Source organism: Oryzias latipes, chromosome 9 (genome assembly GCF_002234675.1).
Source record: "Oryzias latipes chromosome 9, ASM223467v1".
Classification (NCBI taxonomy): Eukaryota; Metazoa; Chordata; class Actinopteri; order Beloniformes; family Adrianichthyidae; genus Oryzias; species Oryzias latipes.
The window spans coordinates 14609362-14635738 of NC_019867.2; the positions used below are offsets into that span (position 1 = coordinate 14609362).

General features: G+C 39.2%; 1 pseudogene; it reads left to right on the plus strand.

Annotated features, from left to right (window-relative positions):
* The first annotated feature begins 1440 nt into the window (after nt 1-1440).
* Nucleotides 1441-25399, plus strand: LOC105354769 (annotated as a pseudogene).
* Nucleotides 25400-26377: the final 978 nt, after the last annotated feature.

Consider the following 26377-nt stretch of genomic DNA (forward strand, 5'->3'; position numbering starts at 1 on the left):
CTAACTAAGCACACCCTGAAACATACCCCCGTTTTTGGAACCGAAGGCTGAGGTTATCCGATTCCTTAGCCTCAAACTTATCGTGGTAACTAGCATAACCTGCTTTCTGGAATACCCTCTTGTCTTTGGTTTAAAGAATAACTGATGTTATCAAGGAGCAGCTAACTGGTTCCCCAGCATTTTAAAGTTAAAGAGTCACTAAACTGACTGATAAAATAAAAGAATAAAGAGACACAAAGAACAATGCCCAAAAAATGTCTGTACAGTATTTTTAAAAAGAATCCGGTACTGTTCATCCATGAATCCACACTCAAACTCAGTCATGCATCATATTTTTCTCCCCATCCTATTGATTGGAGAAGAGTTAAAGCATGAACTCAACTCTGACTGAATGGAATAAGGAGTTAAAAACAAACTTGTCATGTGAGGGGGCTCGAGAGCAGGTAGGACCCAGACGCAGAGGCAGGAAGCAAACGGTTCCAGGGCAAGGGATTTATTAACGTAACAAAAGGCGCTGCAGAGCAGGATCACAAAACAAAACTCACTGTGGCATGGCATGAAACATGGAACAAGGCATGAAGGGATGACGAGGCATGAAGACGTTAAGAGACGTTAATGGACCAGCACAAGAGGAAGGGAGAGACGAGACTTAAATACAGGCAGGGCAGACAAGACACAGGTGAACAAGATCAGGACAGATAGGGACCAGGAAGTAAAACTCAGGAACATGACCAAACAGATCACCTTTCAAAATAAAACAGGAAACAGAACCAAACATGACAGAACAAGAAATAAATCAAAAACCAAGACAAAAGAAACCCAAACCATGACAGTACCCCCCCTCAAGGAACCGCTCCGAGGTTCCAACAGTTCACAAAGGAGGAGGGGGCCCGTGAAACCAACTGTGACCGACAACGAAGTTCAGGGAGGCCGGGCTCGGCACGCCAGCAAGGCCGAGAAGAGTCCGGAGGACGGCCAGGGGGCCGACCGGTCCGGCGAGGCAGGTCCGGCGTGGAGTCGGGCCAGCAGTCGGCCGGCGGGTCGGGCCAGCAGTCGGCCGGCGTGTCCGGCGTGGAGTCGGCCGGCGTGGAGCCGAGCTCTGGCGGGTCAGGCGTGGAGCCGAGCTCTGGCGGGTCAGGCGTGGAGCCGAGCTCTGGCGGGTCAGGCGTGGAGCCGAGCTCTGGCGGGTCAGGCGTGGAGCCGAGCTCTGGCGGGTCAGGCGTGGAGCCGAGCTCTGGCGGGTCAGGCGTGGCATTGGAAGCAGGGACCGGTCGGGGTATAGCCGGCACCCCCCTGGGAGCAGGGACCGGTCGGGGTATAGCCGGCACCCCCCTGGGAGCAGGGACGGGTCGGGGTGTAGCCGGCACCCCACTGGGAGCAGGGACACGTCGGGGTGCAGCCGGCACCCCCCTGGGAGCAGGGACGGGTCGAGGTGCGTCCATGACCACCACTGGAGCGGGTTGTGGTGCGTCCGGGACCACCACCGGAACAGGATCGGGTTGGGGTGCAGCCAGCACCCTCCTGAGAGCGGGGATGGGTCGGGGTGCATCCAAGACCACCACTGGAGCAGGTTGTGGTGCGTCCGGGGCCACCACCGGAACAGGATCGGGTTGGGGTGCAGCTGGCACCCTCCTGGGAGCAGGGATGGGTCAGGGTCCGTCCATGACCACCACTGAAGCGGGTTGTGGTGCGTCCGGGACCACCTCCGGAACAGGATCGGGTTGGGGTGCAGCCGGCACCCTCCTGGGAGCAGGGATGGGTTGGGGTGCGTCCATGACCACCACTGGAGCGGGTTGTGGTGCGTCCGGGACCACCTCCGGAACAGGAAGGGGATGTTGAAGGGGACGGCGGGGACGACAGCGACGACGACCCCCCTTCATGGCAAGACGGCTCCCTCTCCAGTCAAGATGGCTCCCCTCCATAGCAGGAGTGCAAAACTGGAGCATGTCAAAGTCCCAATAGGACCTGGACCTCTCTGCTTCGAGGCAGTAGGCCTCCAAAAGCCGCATGTCCCGCTCTGCTGGGTCCAGGTAAAAATATGGCTGATCCATTCTGTCATGTGAGGGGGCTCGAGAGCAGGTAGGACCCAGATGCAGAGGCAGGAGGCAAACGGTTCCAGGGCAAGGGATTTATTAACGCAACAAAAGGCGCTGCAGAGCAGGATCACAAAACAAAACTCACTGTGGCGTGGCATGAAACATGGAACAAGGCATGAAGGGATGACGAGGCATGAAGACGTTAAGAGACGTTACAGACGTTAATGGACCAGCACAAGAGGAAGGGAGAGACGAGACTTAAATACAGGCAGGGCAGACAAGACACAGGTGAACAAGATCAGGACAGATAGGGACCAGGAAGTAAAACTCAGGAACATGACCAAACAGAACACCTTTCAAAATAAAACAGGAAACAGAACCAAACATGACAGAACAAGAAATAAATCAAAAACCAAGACAAAAGAAACCCAAACCATGACAAAACTATTTTCTTGCTATCAGTACATCACACCTCATCTAAAAAGCGCATTTGCAGCTTTAGGTCAGTTAAGACTACTCACTTTACCTGGGCTACACATATCTAGATCTGAGCTCAAAGAAAACTTTGATCCATTATTTGAAAGCCTAAAAAGTTTTACACTCATGGATGCATTCATACAAAATGCATGAAATGGAAAAGAATTGAATTCATATGAATGTTTTTACAAAACCTCATACCACAACACATTACTTCATAATTCTGCTTTTGCATCACCTAATAGCAAAAGTCTTGCAATGTTGATGCTTTTCGGATCTGAAATATTAGATGAATCTGCTCTCAGGGTCTTCTCTACATGTCTGACTGCCTGTAGAATTAAAAAATGTAACAAAATGAAAAAAAAACAGCTGGCAGAAAAACAATTAATTGTGAAAACAATGAGAAGGAGTGGAAGTATCCACCTGTATGACAAAGCTCACACCACTGCAGCAGCCTAGGTCCTGATCAATCTGTCCACTGCTGCAGTGGGAAGCTTTGGGATTTCACTCATTGCTCAAGCCTAAACTCAGGGTCCCCAAACTCTGCTGGCGGGAAAGCCCTCCTTCCAAGACTGCCAGTTACACCACTCAAAATATTAGCTGGAAGTTGGGGAGAGCAGTGTCATGGTTTTGTGTTGGATGAACATCTGATATGAACTTTTGCTGAGTGCAGATCCTCTTATGTGGTTGAAGACCAAAGAAGCATAAAATGGGGTAAAAAAAACATTTAGTTTATGAAAACAGATAATAGCTGTCTGTGTAAGCCACACACATTAAATGTTCTGTGTTTTTATTTAATAGATTTTGTGCACAAGGAAAATTTTGTTGGAAGTAAGGCCTAAAAAAACAAGAAAAGAAAATGACTTTTTTTATGTATAGTAAATTACAGGGGCCAAACATATTACCATTAAAATGCTTCTGGGACTAAGCATGCTAAAATCAAGTTAACACTTTCCATTCTAAACTCAAGGAGAACCGGGAAGAAGCAAATGATGCAATTTCTTAAATGACCACTGCAGGCAGGTTGTAGAAGGGAGTAGTTTTCCCTTGACTTGCATTTAAAGAACATTTTTTACTAATAGAAACTTTTTTTACAATGGTTTCGAAAATATATTCCATGTCAAGTGCTTCTAACTTTTGTGCAATGTGAAGTAAATTTGTAACCCCTACTTCAACCTTTTTTTCACTATTCAGAATCCAATGAAAGTTCTGCCACATAGTATGGGCAATCACCGAGCAACTTAATCCCAATTTACACCAACCTGTGAAACCAGAGCAACAATGAAGACAAAGAAAGACATTGCAGAGTGGCAGGTTGGCTGTATGTTTAAAGGGTCGGTACCAAGCAAAATCAGTTTTTTTTTAGCTTTTAAGTGTATTTATAATGTTCATTCCTCAGAGCAAAAAACCCAAAAGCAATGTTTTGATCTGTACACAAATTTCTTAGTATTCCTGTAAAAACGCTTTGAGCACCACCCTCTTCCAACCCACGAAAACCAGCTGATGTGGACAAGCGAGAACAGCCCCTTCCAGGAAAGAGTCTGTGCTGCCAGGCTGAACACCCACTTTCTCCCCAGAGCTAGCAAAAACTCTTTCCTTCAACTCTTACATCACAATATGCACATCCATCTTTGCAAAAGTTGTTTGTTGTTTGTTTTTGTGGGCAAAACTCAGACACGCTGCTGAGGCCGACTCTAGGTCGATGTCATGAAATGGGCGGCACCCACACGGAGCAAAAGCCGGGTTGGAAAAAGAGCTGCTAAAATAACAAAAATTTCATTAAAAAATCGTTCTTTTGTGAGCCAAAGGAAACACATTATCATATTAAGGATGGATAATGTTTGATATAAAAAGGCGTAAGAAGAGCATGATATAGGCCCTTTAAAAGATAGAAGAAAAAGGTATATCTGTTTGAGTTCGTTGGGAGGCAAAAGGTGTGAGCACATCCAATCAGTCTTAGTGGTTCATAGAAGGAGATGGAGCAGCTGAGGAGGAATGTAGGACAAGTGTAAGGACGGATCCTTGAGAAAAGCTTTTCACAAGCCAATTAAAACACAAGAAGATGCCTTTGTTTCTTTTATTAGAGGACAGACAGGTAATGTGGGGAAAGGTATTAGGGCCAACCAGGAAGAAGGAGCGCTGACAGCATTAAACGCCCATGTGACGAGCACCCCAATCACTCAGCTATCACTGCTATTCTGTGCAATAAATCTTGCTCCAGGTGCTCTACTTTACTCAACTGGCTGAGCTCATGATCCATAAAATAACTTATTAAACTAGTTTGCCTTTCAGAGATCAGTGTTTGGCAAACTAACTTTATATATTTTGGTAATAAACCTCATTTGTGAGTGTATTTATAGACAGAAAAAATGCATGGCAGATGCGTTGTTTTTTTGTTTCTTTTTTAATCAAATTGGCCATTTAATTGTACATTATAAAGCTTGACACTGAATCTATGATGAAACATTCATAAAGTTTACATTGTGATTACAACATGCTGACATCTTAAAAAATGTAAAGAATGGTTGTGAAAACGAGTTTGAATATTTGATGTTGCATCTCAGAAAATGCTGGCAGGCGACACAAGGGAGAGATGAAATTGCTGTCTGGCAATCTGCACAAACAACCTTAAACCAGGATTTTAAATAACTCTGAATGAACTTGTGACACAGAACATGATCGCTCTACGGACAAGGCTGGAAAACTTCAAATCTGTGGAGTGTTGTTTTACTGGTATCCGTTTAAATTCTCCTCCCCTGTGATATTTGAATACAATCTGTTCACTACAAGCATAACCTTTAAAAACAGTCCCCAGACAGAGTTTGTGAATTATTCAGATTAGCAAAAAAATAAATAAGAAAGGATTGGGGGGGGGGGGGGGGTAGTCACATTGCAATGGCATTTGAAGGGTATTTTATTTACCAAGCAAAAAATCTGTTAAAAGTCTTAATTGTTGTCTTTGTAGACTTTGAATTACTAACATTTATTAAACAGCCTAAATGTACTTGTAAAAAGTTTAAAATGTATCTATCACTACACAAAATTCCATAACATTATTACACAAGTGTCAAAATTTCAAGCAACATTTTTTTACACAAACTATTTCTGTTTATAGATGTGCTTTTTGATACTAACTTTGTATATTTATGTTATGCATTTATCATATTTCCAGCTGTTAAAAACTGTCATATTTTAAGATACATTCCAAAAAAAGAAAAGAAACCTAAACAAGAACTGAACTACGCAGTTCCTACGTCCGCTTATTTCTGTTTATAGTCACAGGGATGCTGGAGTCAACAGAACCATTGAAGGGCGAAGGCGGGGTACAAACTGTTTGCTACAAGGCCACAAAGAGAGACAGAAAACAACACAAACTTACATTCATACCTAGGGGACAATTTAGAATCACAAATTAACCCATGAAGCATGTTTTTGTAGGAGAAATCTGGAGTCCCCGCAGAAAACCCACGCATGCACAAGGAGAACATGCAAACTGCACACAGAAAGAAACCAGTCGGGATTTGAACCAGTGGAGAATGCAAACCATTACAGCACTGAAGTAACAGCACTGAAATAACAGAAAAATCTAATTAAAATAGTAAAAAAAAAAAAAAAAAAGAAATCTACATTCTATAGTAAGAAAATATACTGTATTTATTGTTTTGATGTTAAAAATTTAACAGATATTCATTCATTTTCTGACCCACTTTTTTGCATGGAATTAAAAATATGTATATATTTAAAAAGAGAAACAGTCCTTTAAGTTCCAAAGCAGAAGCTGGCCCTGTTCTCAGGTCAACAGCATCATGCCACCATGTTTCCATAGCAGGTGGACAAGACACACAGACAGACAGACGCATCGATTGATCGATCGACAGATAGATCGATAGACTTTAATGATCCCGAAGGAAATTTTAAGTGGCCAGCTGCCCACACTTAATAACACAATCATTCCTAAAACAAATAAAAACACAATAAATAGATAATAAGACAACCTTGACTGGGTTCTTGAAAACACCGGTGGAATGTGTGGAATGTGTACACTCTGAAGCTACGGACACACAGGGAATGTGACACAAGTTTATCAACATGCTAAATGCAGGTTCTCAAATGCCCATTTAGCCCATGGTGTTCACACTCCACAAGCAGGGCGGGGCTTCTTCTTCTTTTTTTTCCCTACTGTTTACTAGTTCATGTCCTCCACCTACAGTTGGAAGAAGCTCTGTGCAAAATTTTGAAGCGGTCACAAATGTCGTGAATCTTTCTCCAGCCTTTTTCTTTCACACCTCCTCTAATATGTGACCAACTTGGCGTCAATTCCATCCAGGCACACACCGCTATAATTCATATCTTCTCCATGATCAATTTTCAAACTGATGGATCTTCTGTGAATGAAAAGGGGCGCCATCCATACTTCCATACCAAATCCGAATCACTGATTTGTCAAAGTTCGACCCGCTTTAACTTTCAACCTGGCCCTATGTTTTGTATGTAGAGCCTGAAAACGTACATACAATTCTCAAATGTAAGAGTTTTGAAGACAGAAGCCCGAAAAGCACATTTACATAGTCTTTTCATTGGAAGTGGATGCTTGAACACAAGTTGCCTGAGGGCACTGTTAACTTAGCTTTAAGGTCAAAAGCTGTGGCAATGTGGGACGTGGACAAAATGTCCCTACTTTAAACTATAAGTTGATTTCATGTGTAAACATATTTTAGCGTCTCTCAGTTAGATGTTTTATATTCTCTGCAGTGTCATTGGTCACCAGTATTTCTTTAAATGTGGGTGAAATTTTTAATATATGTGTGGGATGATTGGTCAAGATGTATAGAACCACATGAAATTCACATTTATTTATTAAATAACAAAACTTGCCAGCTTCTTTCAGATTCTCTTACCCACACAAGCTGCCCTTCGTTTTTCTGACTCCAAATAAAGGACTGATGACTCTTTGTTGGCTGTTTTTAATCAAAGATCACAGATCTCTAAGAGTCCATTTACTCCCCTTACTTATCTCACATCTTTACCCATAGGGCCAATCTAGATGTCAGGCTTGATACAAGCCTGCTTTATTCTGGAGCTGGCACAAAGGCAGAATTGCAGAAAACCTTCAAATGCTCTTTTGGTGAAGTGGCAGACTGCCTGATCCATTTTAAAGTGTTTCCTATTGTGTTTGGTAAAGGTGAAAAGAGATGAGACAGTAGGTCAGTCTGAAAGGTTTGATATCAGGCACGCTGAAATCAACAGGAACTCCTTAAATCTGCTGGCTAGAAGGAGAAAACTGCCTAGTATAAACAAAGTAGCTGACATGCAGTTCATAAACTAAAAAAAGGGGAAAAAATTTGACATTTTTGTTGAAATGTTGGGTTTCACAGTTCTGAGTGAGGAGGAACTTAAAAAAAAGCCTACCAATCCATCAAATTTGAGCTTGAAACATAAAACTACCATTTTTGTCCTTTCTCACAAATAAATGTAAATAAATAACACAATGAGGAAATATATTGGGCCCTCCCAAAGAGGGCCCAACAGCTCAGTCCACCTATAAATAATATTCATGGGTTTTCTTTTGGACCTCCCCACCTGGTATGGAGAAAACAACAACGTGTGTTATTTTCAGGATCATTCATCTGTCATTCAGCTTTGTATATCCATTTCCTCCTGTCCAATTTTGTCACAGAAAAAGAGTCAAAAGCTCATCCACCCCCCCTGCTCTTACCGACTGATCACCATCCAACCCCAAATGCAAATGCACGCGGATGGACTGTGGGAGGAACCCTGGCATCGACATGGTAATCTGACTTCCTCTGGGAAACATGGGGAGAAAATTGTGTACAAAGGCCCCAGCTGAGATTTAAAATGAGCAGGTCCTCACATCACTGCATCACCAAGAAATGTTGTCTCTGCAGAAATCTATTCATTCCCTCATGAGCCGAGTGGACACATCCACTGATCATCACAGTTAGGAAAAAGTGAAATAACTAGCTTTTTACTTCACACTTGCAAATGTCACATGTGAATTGATCATCTGATAGGCAAAAGTGAACAGTTTTGGACAACACTTTTTATTGCACCAAACGTCCTGTAAAAAACATTCAATAAGAATAATTTCCAATGTCCAACAACAAAAGTATCTGAACATGTGCATTATATCTATTTTAGGTTTTATAAATTCTAATTCAAAATGCCAACTAAAAGTGCTCCAAGGTCTTTAAAAAGTATGTATTTATTGAAACACCAAGTTTTTGAATTTAATGACCTTTTGACATTCTAATTAGTCCAATGATGTACATTTTATATATATATTTATTTGTTTCATTTTTTTTTTAATAATTACAATAATCTTTTAGCCTTTTTGAATCATCTTTGCCAAACAGGTCCGCTACAAAAATATCAGTCTTTTACTCTTTCATGTTTTTTAATCTATATTTCATGTTTCAGTTATTTGTGCTAAACACACATAATCTGTTTGCACAAAGCTTTCGGGGGATTAGAAAATAATGAAATTTTACTTTTATTTAAAAAAAGAAAAAAGGGCTGGATTAATTAAACTTCCAAATGTTTTACATTTCCTATATACAATGGTCCTTTAAACCAAGATGTGGCAGACTGTTTACTTTTATCATATATGAAAAAAGTACACATTTATACCTCCCTTTTACAAAAAAATGCAAATACAAAAACACAAAATAACTCCAGACTGATCATTTCCTCTTGATATTTATTTGCATTGTTCACCCCAATGTGCTTTTTTTGTGGGTGTTTCAATAACGATGCAGCATCTGTGCACTGCTTCCTTCTAGCAGGTGTAAACTCTGTCTTATCTGATCAAAAGCTTTTTTTTCCAAATTTGTGGATGGTATATGCAACAAAATAAATCATTTCTTATCAAGGCAAATTCCACAATAAGCCCTTGAGCTCCACTCTTAAAAAAGTTTCACCTTTAGAGCCAGTGAAAAGAAACTGATTAGAAACGCAGTTTTCCTAAGATCTCCTGTTGTGTCTATGAGCCCAGCTTCACTGCAAAATATGTAGAAGAAGTCTTTTTTCTACTTTAAGTGCTACAACCCCTGCTTCCTATATTGTATGGAAATGACTCATATCTGTAACAAGGGGGAGCAAGTGATTGCTCAAATAAAGTTTAATTCAAACAGAGGTAAATGCAAGGCCACAGCAAACCCAGAAGAGAGAAGGAGTCAAATTAGGCACACATTGTTCCATTGTGTTTAGCATCGTTAGTGATTTCAAACCCCATTAAATGGTACTTAAGTGAAAGTAGGAGCTGACATCAACTTCTTATCCAAATAATTAGTCATGCAAAACAAGTATTTGTATAAGCCAAGACAGGTTTTAGCTGGAACCAGAGGAGGAAAAGCTGTGTGATGACCATCTGACTTTTTATTCTGAGCATGTTCTGCGAGCACTGGAGACAGATTTATTACCCACCGCCAAGCACATTAACAGTATTTTAGAACACAATGTCATAATAAAATCTCCAAAACGAGGTTGTTTTATGTGGCGTGTTGTTCTGGAAAGAGAGCTGTTTACATGACACGGTAGAAAACCACTGGAACTGTTCCCTCTGCCTTTAAAAAAGACTCAGTGTGTCCTGAAGAATCTGTCTCACCCTTGAAACTAAGTGTTTGAACGTCTGCCTGAAGGCAGACCATATGTAACATCAGAAATATAAAACAAAAAAACAAAAGAATTGTCTTTCTCCCAAGGGGATAATAAATAATGCTGCTCAATTCTATTGAAAACATTTAATTGGATTATGCTGTTGGTTTAGAAAGCGAAGTGTTCCTGTGTGTGGCATTTGTTTACTGTGGTTTCATGTGCTTTTTATACTATCTCTAGAACTTAAATGTGTTTTAGTAAAATAGCTTCTTCCTAATTGCTGCTTCTAAGTGCCAGCTAAACCAAATTATAGCATATTTGGCCGCAAAACCCCAATAGACCCGCTTTCTATTTTTGAAATACTGTTGACCTCATAAAACCATTTCTAAGTATCCCTTCAAGGAATTTGGGATCATATCTGACCAGAAAATGCAATTTAGAAAATCTTTTATATGCAAAAATTTCACAAAATCTCGTTCAGATGGATGGACGGTTGAATGGAGGATGAACATTACAGAATCTGTGACTGACAAATACTTATTTGCTCCCTGGTAGAATGTAAATCATTAAAGGTTATTGTACAAAACATGTCTGCTTTCTTGTCTTCTGAAGGACCAATTTCCAGCAGATTTAAGAGGGGGCTTTTTGTGCAAGTGCAAAACTGCAATGGAAAGTCTTTTCTCAAATTAAATGAGTCACGTGACCAAACAACTCTGTACAGGTAGACCGTTTGCATAAATCTTTTTAACCCGCTGAGGCTGCTGGGTTGTTGAAAACTGTCCCGGCTACTGTTGGGCGAAGGAGAGAAACACCCATGACAGGTCGCCACCCTGTCACAGGGCCCACGGGGCTGGAGCGATAGCACAGGCTACGCCAGGTGGTCCCTGGGCGGCAGACAGAGAGTCACTGTCTGCCACCAGAGCCTTGCTATGTTGGACGGCATAGCTCGTTTGCTTGCTATGCTGGCCCCCAGGCGTCTCGCCATAGCTGGCTGACCAAGCTCCGCTGTGGGATGGGGAGGCAGCCAGCTCGGACCTTCCAAATCTTATGACATTTTTCATATTTTCATCGAGACAATAATAAAAGGATCCCCTAATTTGATTCTTGTTTTGATTTCTCCTCTCTCGAACTAATGTGGGTCACAGAGAGAAGGAAGTTGCGACAGAAAGTGGCATTTGCAACAAGAGTAAAGCTCACAATACTGGGAGAGACTGAATAATCTCATGAACCCTGACATAAAGATGTGAATACATACATATATATATATATATATATATATATATATATATATATATATATATATATATATATATATATATATATATATATATATATATATATATATATATATTTATATATATATATGCTTCAGTATGACAAGATAAATAAATCCGATCTCTAAACATCCTCCGTGTCTTCCATGCATTGTAATGAGATATACACAGACAGAAATTTGAATGTATATGCAGTAGATCAAAGTTTTGCTCACATTTGTGTTTTTGAATGATTTATCGCATAAGTTGGTTTGTGTTTGTTCGCATAAACGATTTAATGGAAACAGTGTAATTACACATTTTGCAAAGGGAAACTTGTCAAATATGGCAACCTAGATGAAAAGATTCACATCCTGTTCAACAAAATCGGGGCAAGCCAGAAAAGATAACGTTCGAGCGAACTATTTAATTATTCAGTAAGAACTAATTACGATTGTGTGGGAACGAATTATCATTTTGGATGAACGAAAACCTAATTTGTGGGAATGATTTAATATTTTTTTAACCATGTCAGGTCACGGACTCCGGACCATAAAGTACTTAAATTAAAATAAAAATGTCGTTTGTTATAAAGTCCACTGTGCCACCGCAAAATAAAGCTCACCAACACAGAAAAAAGGGGCTAAGTGGTTGTGGTCTCTCTCCTGTGTGTTGCCATTTGATCCCCGCAAAGAAAAAAAAAAGCAGTAATTTATGTATGTATTTATGTATTTACTCACACCTATACTTTAGGGTGAAAGCCTTTAACTTTGGAAGGGATTTTGAATGACTGTTGCATCCATCATAAGGCGTTACGTACAAAATCTCTTTGTCCTGCTCTCGTCTCAGTGGATTTCATTGTACTGACCTTCCTCTTGGCATTGTGGGTAAAATTTTGCTACAGCTTAACTCTGGTCCTATCTTCAGCAGACTATTCCAGCAGTCCCAGAGGTAGAGCCAATGAGAGATGTAATTAATCAGCCCACACATCATCCTTAAAGGTCTCCCGCATCAGAGTATGAGGCATGAACTGAATGGCCCAGCAATGGTAAGGGTGCTGGGATGGCACAATTCATGGAGCTCATTCTGTATTTAAAAAGGCAGAAGAAAGCAGCACTTTTGTCAAAAGTGGGGGTTGTTTTACTAACAGCAAGGGAATTAGAGAGATAAAAAACAACAACAACACTGTAATAAAAAGGATTTTCAAGGCTTTACATCATAAAGAGTAGATACACATTAAAAAGAAAATGTGTTAAATCTTTCAACATTGCAGTGCAATGCACACGTTAATTTTCTAACAGTCATTGAAATGTATCCCCCCTCTCCATCACAGAATTCCCAGGGACACATTAACATTCTTTAACATGACAGATGTCCAGTAATTTTAGATTTAATCTCTCCCCTTGTGAGTGCCACCCGCATGAGGCATTGGGGTGATTTTTTTTAATTAGTTACCTGCTGGATGAAATAAGAAGTTTCCCACTTGCCCATGTTAATTGTCTTTCTCCAGGTTGCCACAATATAATGTTTGCCCTTATATTTTTCTATTCTATGAAAATAAAAATATAAGGTTGATAGTTCTAAAATACACATATCATGCAATACAAATCCTGGGTAAATAAGCTGAATTTCAGTTTTGTGGGGGTTTTTTTTCTGTCAGACAGCTGGAAGGACAGCTGTTTACTTTAACATCAGATTTCCTTGGTTTTGAACTGTCATGAGTGTCATATCAGGTGTTTGTGATGGGCGTGGCCCACAGCTGGTCTATCCTTTTGGGTCACTCCTACTACACCCAGTACTGAGAAGAGCATCTCATGGTGTTTCCAATATTCTTGTGCCAAAGATTCTGTCTTCTGAGGATTCATGTAAAATTTGTATGACAAAAAAAATTCTATATGGTAGACAAAAAGATAATTTGATTTCTTTACAATGTACATTTTATTTCTTTTGGAGTCACTTCTCTCCTTTCCTTCTTCTGCATAATACAGAATCTGTAATGCCAGCGTAATTTGATTCTCTCTTTGGGAAATAAATATACAATTTTATGCCTTGTGCAATAATAATAAAGTCATTTTATATTCTGTGACTTGCTGTCTCGCTGCACAAATTACAACTACAGGTTTTGTGATTTCACCAAAAAGGAAAGCAGCAAACAGATTTTCCTTTCACTACTCCTCTTATAGTTTTCCAAGTTTTTCAAAGCCAGACAGGCAGCACCAACATGTTGTTTTTATGAAAATGAGGCTACTCTTATAATCTTTTTAAATACTTTTACAAAACCTGTGAGCTAAACTGCTATCTTGGACTGCTGGCAAGGCAAAGCAGTCCAGAGATGTAAGAAGTTAGGAATTTGCATGAGCGTGGGGGATGTTTTAGGTTGCCAAACTACAACAAAAAAGGAATTTTTTCAATGTGATTTGACATTTGTTTAGATGACTATAATAAATAGAAATACATTGGATTTTAAATGATAAAATGTTTATTCTGATTGTGGCTGCAGAAACATTCTTAGCTCCCAGTCTCACAATCAAGCCAAATGTTTGGTTTCTGGATATGCAGCATGTAACTCCTTCATTGGGCGCCGTATACAGGCTTTGGAACGATGGGAACCAAAAAAAAAAAAAACCCTCCAAATACATCAACAATAATTTTTCTTTTGCATGTCTGCTGACTGAATGTTCAGTTTTAATTACCACAATAAAACAAGAATGTCAGTTCTTTAAAAATAATGGTTAAAAGGGCTTTACTTCAGTCAGAAGTATGTGAAGTCCAGGAGTTCTAAAAAAAGCCATTTGAGGTGATTTAGTGGAGTGGAGGACAGTGTTGCCTTTATCTAAGTCCACTTTAAACAAGCTTCGGCTCACTGGCACTAACTCTTGTGTTTCTGAGTCATGTTTGTTCCTGCTTTAAGCAAACTGTTGATGGCAGAGGAAATCATGCTTTGAGAAAGTGATTTCTTCAAGTATTATTGAGCCAGTGCAGTGAATTTAACACATAAAAAAGCCTTTGTGAATGCAGATTTGATGACCACAAGAGCCAACTCATTTCCAAAGGTTTTCAGAATTGTTTATTTAACAGAATAGAAAAGAAAATCTATCCAAAGCTTCTGCATTTTTTCTTAATGTTACAATATTTCCTAACAGTCTTTTTTACTGATTAAAAAAAACTGCTTATAGAAACTGGGCAGGATTCCTGAGATGCTGTTTTTCTAAACCATTTATGCCAAACATCTAATTAAAAAATGAAATAAAAAAACTGGTATATAAACATTCCAGTTAAGAAAAAAAAACATTTTAAATCCTACATTTCAATATATTTATTTTGCATGCTAGATCCACACAGTTATGTCAGTGTAACAAGTGGCAGAGAACAAGTAAAACAAAAGAAAAAAAAAAACTTTCATTAAAGACAAAAATAAATACAGTATGATTAATTTTTGGGTGAGAATAGTGAATATTTGGTCATTAATAATTCACAAAGAAAAAATAAATAAAACTTAGTTTTTTAAGGGGATAAAGTTTGACCAGAAAAGAGCTGATAAGTTTATTTTTTTAACCATTTCATAAATCATTATTTTCATTCCTGCTTTTATTAAAGGCTTAAAGTTGGCTTTATGCATTAAAAACAGTAAAAGCTAAATAAAAAAAAATTAAAAATGCAACATTTATTATGTCTAAACATCAATGTCAAAAAGCTTATCTCAGTTCAGTCCCCAAACCTTATTATGTCTTGTTGACATAAAAACATATTTTCTTTCTTTGTTTTTCAAATTTATTTCTTTAAATCTCTGCAAAGTCTAATCTTTCACTTAAATTTCACCATTTTAGCATCTGCTTCTTCTCCTGTTAGATGAAAGTTTTAGGCTAGCTTGACACCAACCTCCAAGTTAAAGCATTTATCCTTTTTCGTCTTTTTTTGATTGAAGTTAAGCATCACCATTATGATAATTCTGTACCAGGCAGGAACGTTGTTAAAGTGGTTCAGTACAAATGGGAGACCACAGTCGGCAGACACCTGAGACAGCAGCATGATTTATTGGATACAAGCGGAATGCACTGTAAACCAAGGAATGGGGAACTTTTTAATGGGTTTTCTGTGAAAGACAAACAACTGGGAGAGTTCCTGTTCATCTTATTAAATGGATTTGGGGCCTCTGGCAGCCGCCAGGTAACCTGTCAGAACTTTAACAAGCTCAGTGGTTTACAGCACTTTCCTTGGATCTCATACTTTAGTTTTCTTTAGTTTCCTGACTCTTTTCCTTTTTTGCTGCAGTAAAATGAATAACAAGCGTTTGTCAGATTTATTCTCTTCCTAAGTCCTTTGGCTCCGCAGCATAAAGACTCTTGGAGCAAACAGAGCAGCAGCAGTCAATAGAATCTCAGCCAATCAAAAATCCTTTTTTGTTGTAAAGGTAAAATATGAGATTAGAAATAAAAATGTTTGCATTCCTGAAAAGTTGTAATTTCTTCTGTTTCAAATGTAAAAAAATAAAAGAAACAAAAAATAGGCATGTGGAAAAACACATTTTACTCCTAACATGCTACTGACCTAAAGCAGAATTGAAAAATAAGTTTTCTTTAAAATTTGTCATAATGAAAATCAAGTAGATTTAAGAGCCTGTGCTATACTCTCTCCTTTAGTACTTTTCTAAATAGTTTTAATCATTTGACCTTTGGCATTAAGGCATCAGCATATAGCTGAGCAGAAGCTTGAAATCAGGCTTTCCCGCAGCATTTACCATTTGATGAGTCTGTCATTTGTAGTCTGCTCTAGTGCTGTCTCATTTTAATGCTGCCATTTCAAATCACTTACATTTATGCTCTAAGTGTAGCTATTTTAGGCTGAAAACTAAAAACGCTTTGTTGTCTGGCAACGTATGCTCCAAATGCTTGTGTCTTTTAGGCTGCTGACCAAAAATATCAATGCGGGCTTATTTCTAAATCATGAAAAAGGTGTGCACGAAAAAGGCTAATCACATGTTTTTTTTTTATGTGGTAAACTTCTAATTGACCATCTTTTCAATGAGTACCCTTAAAATTAAAACTGTATTTAATGTTGACTTTCAAGCTGATGATGCATCTCAAAGTCTCTCTACCCATCTAAAGATTCCAATCATCCTCTTGTACGCTGTATTTCTTTTGAAATGCACATTAGTAGGTTTTTTTTTCAAGCTATAACATTGATTGTTTCAGACCAACATGCTGAAATGTTAGCTGTAACTTGGTTTATTCTGTTTATGCGTCCTGTTAATTGGTCTGGTGGTGTTTGTTCTTAGATGGGGAGATGCTGCTTTTGCACTCTGGCTCTTGTGCAGTTCCTTCACTTGCAGTTATCACTCAGTTTAGGATGATATTAGATATATATTCTTGGAGCTGGGCAGGAGCGGGACATAGGAAAGTTCTAATCTTTTGCGCAGTTAATCAATCAATTACGTATTTTAAAATCATCTTGAGTTTGTCATTGTTTTCTTTTTACATTTTGTTAATGTTACAATACTTAAGACAATATATTTTTCCATCCTTCCATTTTCTTAACCCACTGAATTCATTTTGGGGTCATGGTTTGTCAATCACATGCACCTAGGACAACTTAGCAACACCAATTAACCAAACAACCTATGAAACATGTTTCTGGAATATAGGAGGAAGGCAAAGTGCCTGTAGAAAACCCACAAATGCACGACGAGAACATGCAAACTCCACACAGAAAGGTCCCAGTTGGGATTTGAACCAGGGCCTTGTCACTGTGAGGTGAGAGAGATAACAACTCCTCCACTGTGCAGCCCTCACATGTTTCATATTTCTTCATTACATTCAACACATTTTTTTCTCCTGTGCCCCAATGTAAACCAGCATTCATCCCTCTATGGGACATTAGCCACGGTTGTTCCAATGAATAAAAATGTATTTCTATTTTGCTGATTACAATTAAAAAGACAACATTTTTTTTGTGGCAAACTCTTGCTCTCATCTTTATCAGAAATTTGCATCAAATAGTCTCTATCAGCATTTTCACTGAGAGCACAAAGAATCATAATGCTCTACATCTCATTTCCAACTTATTGCATGCTTCAAAGTAATTAGAAGACTGCAGCTAAAACGTAAATGAGATTACTCATGGATTATTGTCTGATGACTCCCAGGAGTTCATTTCTCTTTGCCCTACAAAAAGTGTAAACTTTTTTCCCTGCCCCCAGTCATGTTGTACCTTCAGGCTTCCTTCGCTTCTAAAGTCTTTATCATATACATGGGAGCCTGAGGGTGAACCTGTCAGAACTGCTTTTGCAATTTTGTAGGTCACAGCCTTAAGTGCTCTGATTACCATTCATGCAAACGTAGCCCTCACTTTCTAAATCTTTTCCTATTCTACCCATGAATTTTTGCTACTTTTTATGTTATTTCTTCCATTTGTCACTTTTACTTTGGGTCTCCTCTCCTTATTATTTCGTGCAGTTTGTAGACAAGAACTTTTTTTTACAACCACTTCCTGTGGTGATTTGGCTGATGGGCCTTTACAGAACAGCTGCTGGAGAAAAGCACCTTATCCTGCAAAGTATGCTTACACTAAAATTACACTGAAGACAAAGAAGTTCTAATTTATTCTCCTGAGAGAAATAGTGGTCACTGAATTAGCTGTGTTCAAAAGCAAAATCATGGCCTCTTACTTTTGGAAAATAAGAACAGACCTGTTCTTTTCATACATATATTAACAGTTGTATTATTACCTAACAGATATGAAATATTTATGATTATTTAAGTTTAAAAAAAAAACATGATTAATGAAAAAAATGTAATGTTTATGCTCACATTAAATTGGGTTTGTATGTTAAAAGATGAAAGCTATCATTCAGACATGGCGTTATTGGGTCTTGGGATGGCTGAAACACACAGGGCAAACTGATGCAGCTACCCCACCCAACCCTCTACGGCCCTGGAGAGCCCAAAAACTTCCAGCACCCGTACAGGTGACTAAGGCTTCGGTTAACGTCTCTGTCCTATCTGAGGCTTAATTTTCTCTGTTAAGAGCATTTTGGATGATGTCAGAGGTTATTCTCTGTCATCTTTGATGTTAGATGCAGTTTCCTTTGAACCCCTCAAAGGGGGGCTATTAATATTTTATCAAACAAAAGATTCCACCTAATACTCAATGAAAGTCTCTCTAGAAAAACCCTCTCTTGAACATTTCTTCCTTTGTTTACATTCACATTTTTGGTTAACCCCTAAACATTTATAGTAGTAGAGATGGGAGCACAGCCCTTTTGATGGTGTAGGAGCTGCTAATCGTTTGTCTAAAACTTAGTCTAATAATCCATATTTTGTCAGAAATCCACTGATGACATTTTTTTTGCTCTGGGGAAAGCATTTCTTTCTCGGCCCCATAAATGCATCATGTGCCTAGCTTTTTCGCTGTCTTGACCTCAAGATATTTTGTCACTACACTATTCAGTCGGCTGCAATGTAAACAGAACACACATCCTTTTTTAGAACCACAAATATCAGTAACTTTTTTTTGCTAACTTTGGGTCGTTAAGAAAGTTATACTTTATTTACTCAGTTCTAAGTTGCTTTTTTTTTTACTATCCCATCTTTACTGTTTCCATCAAAGTATGGATTTTCTCTTCCAAGGACTTTGGCACTAATCAAACCTAACGCTCAAAGCTGCCTTTATCTTGTGTCAGGGAACAGACAGCTATAGCCAGCTATTGCTGCACACACAACAATAGCTTCACAAAGGTAAGACTTCTGAGCCTACGTGCACACATTTTTCTCTCTTGATGTGGAGCCAGATGAAAAATCACTTGAGGGTCACACCATATGAGGGTCTGAGATTAATTCAACTTGGCCTTGCTCAGTAAGATGGGGCCACAGTGCTATTGTATGTTAATTGCATCAACTCTGCAGGGGCCTTGCAGTACCTAAAATAAGAATATTTCTAACAAGTATAGACTTATATATTCCTATGTTGTTGGTTTTATTGGAGTAATCCAAGACAATGCTGGTTTATTTGAAGGAAAATGCTAGATATATCTCTAAAAAGTTGCACATTATTGTCTTTTCATTCTGCACTAAAGGTAAAACCTACCAAGTTTTATTTAAATCCAAAGACATTTACATTTTATAAAACCAAATCACAAACACATTCATTGCTTCTATGTCACATTTTACCTGCTCAACAGTAATCTGTGTTTTAATCTGTTTATAACAGATGTCATAGATTTGTTTACATACTTTCAGGACAATCAGATGGACACTCTGTCATCAATCCCATGCTGTTGTGTGCAGAATGTGCTCCTATCCTACTGAGATAATTATAACATCCACTTCCCTTCACATCCTTTAGAGAAGAAATAGCCTTGATGGAGGATTATGTATCCAAATTTTCATTGCCTGCCATTGCTTTTATTGGCGTGTTGAAGGTCATCCTTACCCGGGCTCTAGATGAACTTCTATTCTACTACATAGAGGCTGCTTTGTGCACCTTTTTAAAGTTTTTCTTTTTCACTTTTTGCCAATGAAACTTTCATTTTTGAGTTAAGTTTAGGTTTTGTATTTTACTTTTGGGAGACTCACATACTGACCACAAAAGCAAGGCAGTTATTTATGCACAGAGGGGCTAAAAAGTATTTAGTCAGCCACCAGCTCTTCCAATAAAGATGAGTGAGGCCTGCTATTTTTCATCTTAGGTATACCCAAACACAGGGCCGGAGCTACAGTCTGACAAAAGATTGAGAAAGCATTTATATATGCATTAGTAGTAGTACCTCAGCTAAAATAACTTCCGCTTTAATATTAATAACCATAGCAACAGCTATAAAACACTTTGAAATATGTATTTTTGATCCTTTCACTTGTAATGGCCTTCCATTTGCCACTGTTGTTCTTATTTGCCACCTCATTTACTCGTCACATTAATGGCACCTGCTTGAACTCATTATCAGGATAAAAGACACCTGTACACAACGTCAGACAGTCCCACTCCAAACTAAGACTAAAGAGCCATCACCAAAAATAAGAAATAAAACTGCACCATACCAACAGGTAAACAGTTTGGTGTAAAGAAATCAATATTAGAAAATGGAAGAAGGAAAAGACCATGAAAAATCTCCCTCAATTTGGGGTTCCATGCAACATCTTACCTCCTGAGGTTAAAATAATCACAAGAACGATGAGCAAAAATTCCAGAACCACACAGGGGAAGCTAGTGAATGTCCTGCTGAGAACTGGAACCAAAGTAACAAAGGCTAGCATCAAGAAGACTCTACACCACCAGGGATTCAGAAATAAGATGTTTTAGTAAAAACAAATTGTAAAAAAGGAGAAAAAAATCCTAAATTGCAACAAAAAAAACCCAACATCCCTTCTATAAGGCATGGGGGTGGAAACATCATGCTTTAAGGATGATTTTCTGCAAAGAGGACAGGATGACTGATCTTTGTAAAGTAAAGGATGAATAGGATTTTGAGACTTTGAGTGAAAACCTCAAGTGACTGCATTGAGGTTGAAATGTGACTCTGTTTTTCAGCATCACAATGATCATAAACACACCATCCTGACAACAAAGGAGTGGCTACCAAAAAAAAGCTTTTTTAAGGTCCTGGAGTGGTCTAGCCAGTCTCCAGATCTCAACCCACTAAAAAATCTGTCTGTGTAGTCCAGCGACAGCCCCAAACCACTGCTGCTCTGGAGGATCTCCTGGTGGAGACTTTTACAAAATGCTTGACTTTTGTCAGTGCCAATATAGGATATATATATATCAATTACTTTTGTTATTGACCACATACTTTTTTAACCATACATTGACCAAAAATATAAACGCAACACTTTTGTTATTGCTCCCATTTTTTATGGTATGAACTCAAAGATGTGAAACATTTTCCACATACACAAAATAACCAGTTCTCTGAAATATTGTTCACAAATCTGTCTAAATCTGTGATAGTGAGCACTTCTCCTTTGCCAAGACAATCCATCCCACCTCACAGGTGTGCCATATCAAGATGCTGATTAGACAGCATGATTATTGCACAGGTGTGCCTTAGACTGGCCACAAGAAAAGGCAACTGAATACACCCCCAATATTCCAGAGAACTGGTTATTTTGTGTATGTGGAAAATGTTTCACATCTTTGAGTTCATACCATAAAAAAATGGGAGCAATAACAAAAGTGTTGCGTTTATATTTTTGATCAGTGTAATTTGCAAAATAAGATGTTTAAACACTAAACAATGAGATTTTCTGGATTTTTTTTTCTAATTTTGTCTCTCACAGTTAAAGTAAACCTATGACAAAATTTACAAGCCTCACATCTTTTAAAGAGGGAGAAGTTGCAGAATTCATGGCTGACTACATACATACTTTTTTGCCCTGCTATATACAGTAAAATGGTGGTGTTTGTGTATTCCTGTCTTTGGCTGTTTTCTTTGCAGAGTAATTGCAAATGCCTGCTTAAATATTTGTGTTTTTTTTTTTACCCTTGTAGCATTAAAAAATACTTTGAAATTCAATTAACTTGTCAAAACAGTTTGTTATTTGTTGTGCTAAATTCTCCCTCCTCAAGCTTTTTCCCTTTCATCTTTCAAGCAAAAATACATCCTGGGTATGTTGACACACCTATTCCCATTGCAAATGTTGAAAGCCCAGAGGCCAAAGCAACTCTAACTAATATTTAATATTCTCTTGCTCAGTTACCTGGTAAATAATGCAAAGGTGCAGTAGCACCGAAACCTGTGTTTACAGAAGCAATTATCAGCTCAGAACCGTCAATGCCCCCTTGAGCTCAAATCACTTTTATAGAAACTTTAAATGGGAAGAAAGAAAAAAAAAAGAACTGCACATCATTTTATTCTTCATTTTAAGGTGGTATATGCACACCATGGTAGAAAGTTTACTTTAATTGCAAAGTTAAATATTGAGCTATGTTAAATGAGCATATTGAATCTTTCTTTTGGCTTTTAAAAGTTTGTCTCCAGCTTTTCTTTCATGAGACTTGTCCACTGTTTCTGCTTTCTCTACTAGGTTGTTGCCATGGGGATTGCCCTTGTCTTGCTGGTTTGGGGTCTAGCACCATACTTTGAAAAGGCCATGTAGTGATGCCCTCTGTGTTCCCAGATGCAGTTCCCAGTGTGGACAGAACCCCTGGATGCTGCTTGGTCATCCTGGAAAATAGAGTTCAGAATTTGTGTTTGTGCAGAAGGAAGTGCGTGTGCTTGTATGTTTGAATGGATTCGTTTAGTATTTTTTGGTTTGGCTGCAAGTGACTTTTAAAATTTGAAAACTGCTATATTCTGTGAAGTACTTTGCACCGCTTGTGCTTAAAAAGTGCTTTAACACTTGATTTATAGTTTGAATTTTCTTTTCAAGACAAATGAAGGACCTATGATAGAGTTGTGACTTTTTCAAAAGTTACTTCTAATAATTTTGAAAAACGTATGAACCCTGACAGTGAAAAACATTTCTGTGAGCCCAAACCTTTCAACAATCTATTTTCCATTAACATATGTTATTAAAGTTGTGCAAATCCATCTCTTACAACGGGATCTTTTGCTATATGTACGGTGAAGGTATTGACTTTATGTGGAAAAGGATTGGAAAAAAAGTTAACTGATCTCAAAAATATTGACTGGATATATTGATGTTGTTTCATAAAAATGTCTTTTTGAGCACAAAATGTTACTACAGCCTTATAGCATTTTTGATTTTATAATAGTATTGTTGTGCGGTGTCAATTAGCCTGAGTGGAGGAGGCAAAGTAGACGAGTAATTAAAGTTTTTTTAAGAGAAACAAACAAAAAAAATGAATAACTTAAAAAAAAAGCTTACACCTTAGACCAAACTTAAGTATGAACACAAAAGTGGAGACGCGGCAGTGACATGACTCCCAATGGAAGAATAACTGAAAGCATGGAGTTCTACAGATAGTTCTTGACCAACAGAAAGCAGCTAAAGGAGATGAAGAGGAGAATCTTTGAAACCACGAGGACACGTCTTTAATTTAATTTGATTTTTTTGCACATTAGATTAGTATTTCATTTGAAAGATACATATATTGTTAAAAATGATCTAGTATACATTTTTAAATATTGATGGCTAAAAGGCTAGTTTAAGTATGGCTCAGTAAGGTTGACAAGTCTGGCCTGCGGGTAGATTTAAAGCTTGGATCTACCAGCATTCCATCCTGCCCAGAGTCTTGTGGCCCTTGCTGGTCTATGCAGTCCCAGTGACATTAGAGTCCCTAGAAAGGAAGATCAGTGGCTTTCTTCGGAGGTGGCTGGGGCTTCCACGTAGTCTTACCAGTGCAGCGTTGTATGGGACAAGTAATATCCTGCAATTGCCCTTCAGTGTCCTCACGGAAGAATTTATGGTGGTACGCACCAGAGAAGTCCTACAGTATAGGGGACTTCAGGGATGGCAAGGTGTAAGCAGCCGGTATTGAAGTGAGGACAGGAGGGAAATGGAAGGCTGGAAAAGCAGTGGAGGAGGCTGTCATGGTTTTGAGTTTGTTGTCTTGTTTTTCGTCTTAGTTCTTGTTCTGTCTTGTTTTCTGTTTCCTGTTTTATTTTGAAAGGTCCTGTCTTGTCTTGTTTCTTGAGTTTTACTTCCTTTGGTCCCTATCAGCCCTGATCGTGTCCACCTGTGTCTTGTCTGCCCTGTCTGTATTTAAGTCTTGTCTTTGCCTTCCTCCTGTGCTGGTTCATTACCTCTGTTATGGTGTTCATGTCCTGTCTAGTCCATGGTCCTGTCTCTTGCCTCGTCCACGTTTCATGCCTCGCCAAGTAAGTTTTTGTTTTTGTTTTGTGAACATGCTCTGCAGTGCTTTGTGTTTGGTTTTTGTTAATTAAATCCTCTAGTCTCTGATCCGCGTGCCTCCGCCTCTGCTTCTGGGTCCAACCGGCTCTCTAGCCACCCACACACATGACAGAGGCAGAGTTATGCCTGAGACAAAAAGCCCTGGTCGGCACTGTGGCGACAGGAAGAGCGGGCTTGGGCGACTTCCCAAAGACTCTGGTCAGCCAGGCCAATGGCAAAGAAAAAAAGACACCGTCTACTCCAGGAAGAGGTCCGAGCAGGTGTGGAGGAAGAGCGAATGAGCAGGGCGACGGGACTTCGGCAGCAGGGAGCATGGACTAGTTGGGAGAGCACACTGCAGTGCAGAATTACCTGGATAGACATCTTGCATGCAGACTTCCCAGCAAACCTCCATGTCTGGGGGAAGAGCGAAACACCATCCTACCTTCATAGCTCTGGAAGAGGGTCTTTAGAACATCTCCTTAGCAGCTGCCCAAAGGCTCTGCCTGATGGCCGCTACTGCTGGCGCCACGACCAGGTGCTTAAAGCACTTGCTGAGAGTTTAGCCTCAGCCATAAAAACCAGCAAAAACCACCGGGCACCAAAAAAGGCAGTCAGTCCCCTTCATCAAAGCTGGAGAGAAACCTCAGGCACGGCCACAATTAACAACAGGCCTCCTCCACAAAGCCTCAGACTGGCAGCTGCAGGTTGACCTAGGAAAACAGCTAAGGTTCCCTCAGCACATTGTAAGTAACAACCTCCGCCCAGACATGATAGTTAACTCTGAGGTTTCAAAACATCTGATCATGCTGGAACTTACTGTGCCCTGGGAAGAGCGTATTGAGGAAGCAAATGAGAGGAAATGCGCTAAGTACCAGGAACTGGTGGAGGGGTGCAGGGGGAGAGAGCCTAAAAAACCTTCTATGAGCCTGTAGAAGTTGGCTGTAGAGGCTTTGCGGGACGTTCTCTTTGCAAAGTCCTCTGTCGGCTAGGTATTACAGGGGCGGCCAAGAAGAGGGCCATTCAATCCGTGAGCGAAGCCGCAAAGAAAACTACGAGGTGGTTGTGGACTAAGAGGGCTGATCCGTGGACTGCTACTGGGACGCAAGTCGGGTCTGATAAACCTTGGCTGGGTCGCCTGGGTGAGGGTGTATGATGTTGTGAGACCCGAAACACCCCATGATCTCAGGATAAATCACCGAGGATGCGTTTCTTGTATAATAGTTTAACATGGCTCTCCAGCATTCATCTGTTTATCTTTTGCTTTGCATGTTTCTTTGTTTTTAAAAACTATCAAATGGGAATGTTGAAGTTCATGAATAAAACAAAAATTAAAAATAAAAAGAACAAAACGGAGAAAATCTAAATGGCAAAGGTGTGACATGATAAACTACAACTTTCTGGAGCTGCTTTAAAAACTAATGCAGAAATGCAGATGTGTCTTACTTTATAACAGGATGGGAAAGTAAAACCTCAAATAATCAATTTAGGCTGAGTTTCAAATGCAATAAGGTTTTACTGATTCAGTGAAATTTAAAGTTGTGATAAGACAAAGTCCACTGTGACTGTTTCAGAGATGCCTCAAAGAAGTGACAAAGGCACTGGAGCAAATTCACATGTGATCTTGTAGATGTTGCACAGACGTTCCCCTTAATTATCTAATTAAAGGGAGAGGAAAGGATAATGATGTATGCCTTCATATGCCTGAAAAAATGCATTTCTCTTCATGTTGCCTTAATGCTGCGCTGCCACGTTTAACTTGCGTTTGATGGAGATTACAGACACTGCCGCATAAATGAGGACGACACAAACACTTAAGTGCAAATGAGGACAAGAATCTTGCATGCACACAGAAAAAAAGTTGAATGCTTTGAGCTGTTACCAAACAATTTCTCACTAACTTCATCAGAGGAAACGCAGTTCAAAAGCTTTACTTTGTTACACGGGACAAAACTCTTTCATTTTTCCAAGAAAACAAAAGCTCTTTGTGTCCTTTCAAGTATATATTGTCCTCACTGAGAGGTCAAAAAATATAAAAAAAAAAAAGAATAACTTTTTTTTTTCTATCCTAATTTCCTAAGCCATAAAGAAAATCTAAAGAAAAACTTTTTTGGTATCTGAAAGTCCCTGATTTTGACAGCCAAGACAAGAGTCAGTAATTAGTAAGTAAGTAAAGATGAAACGCAAAAAAACAAAAACTAAATCTCAGACC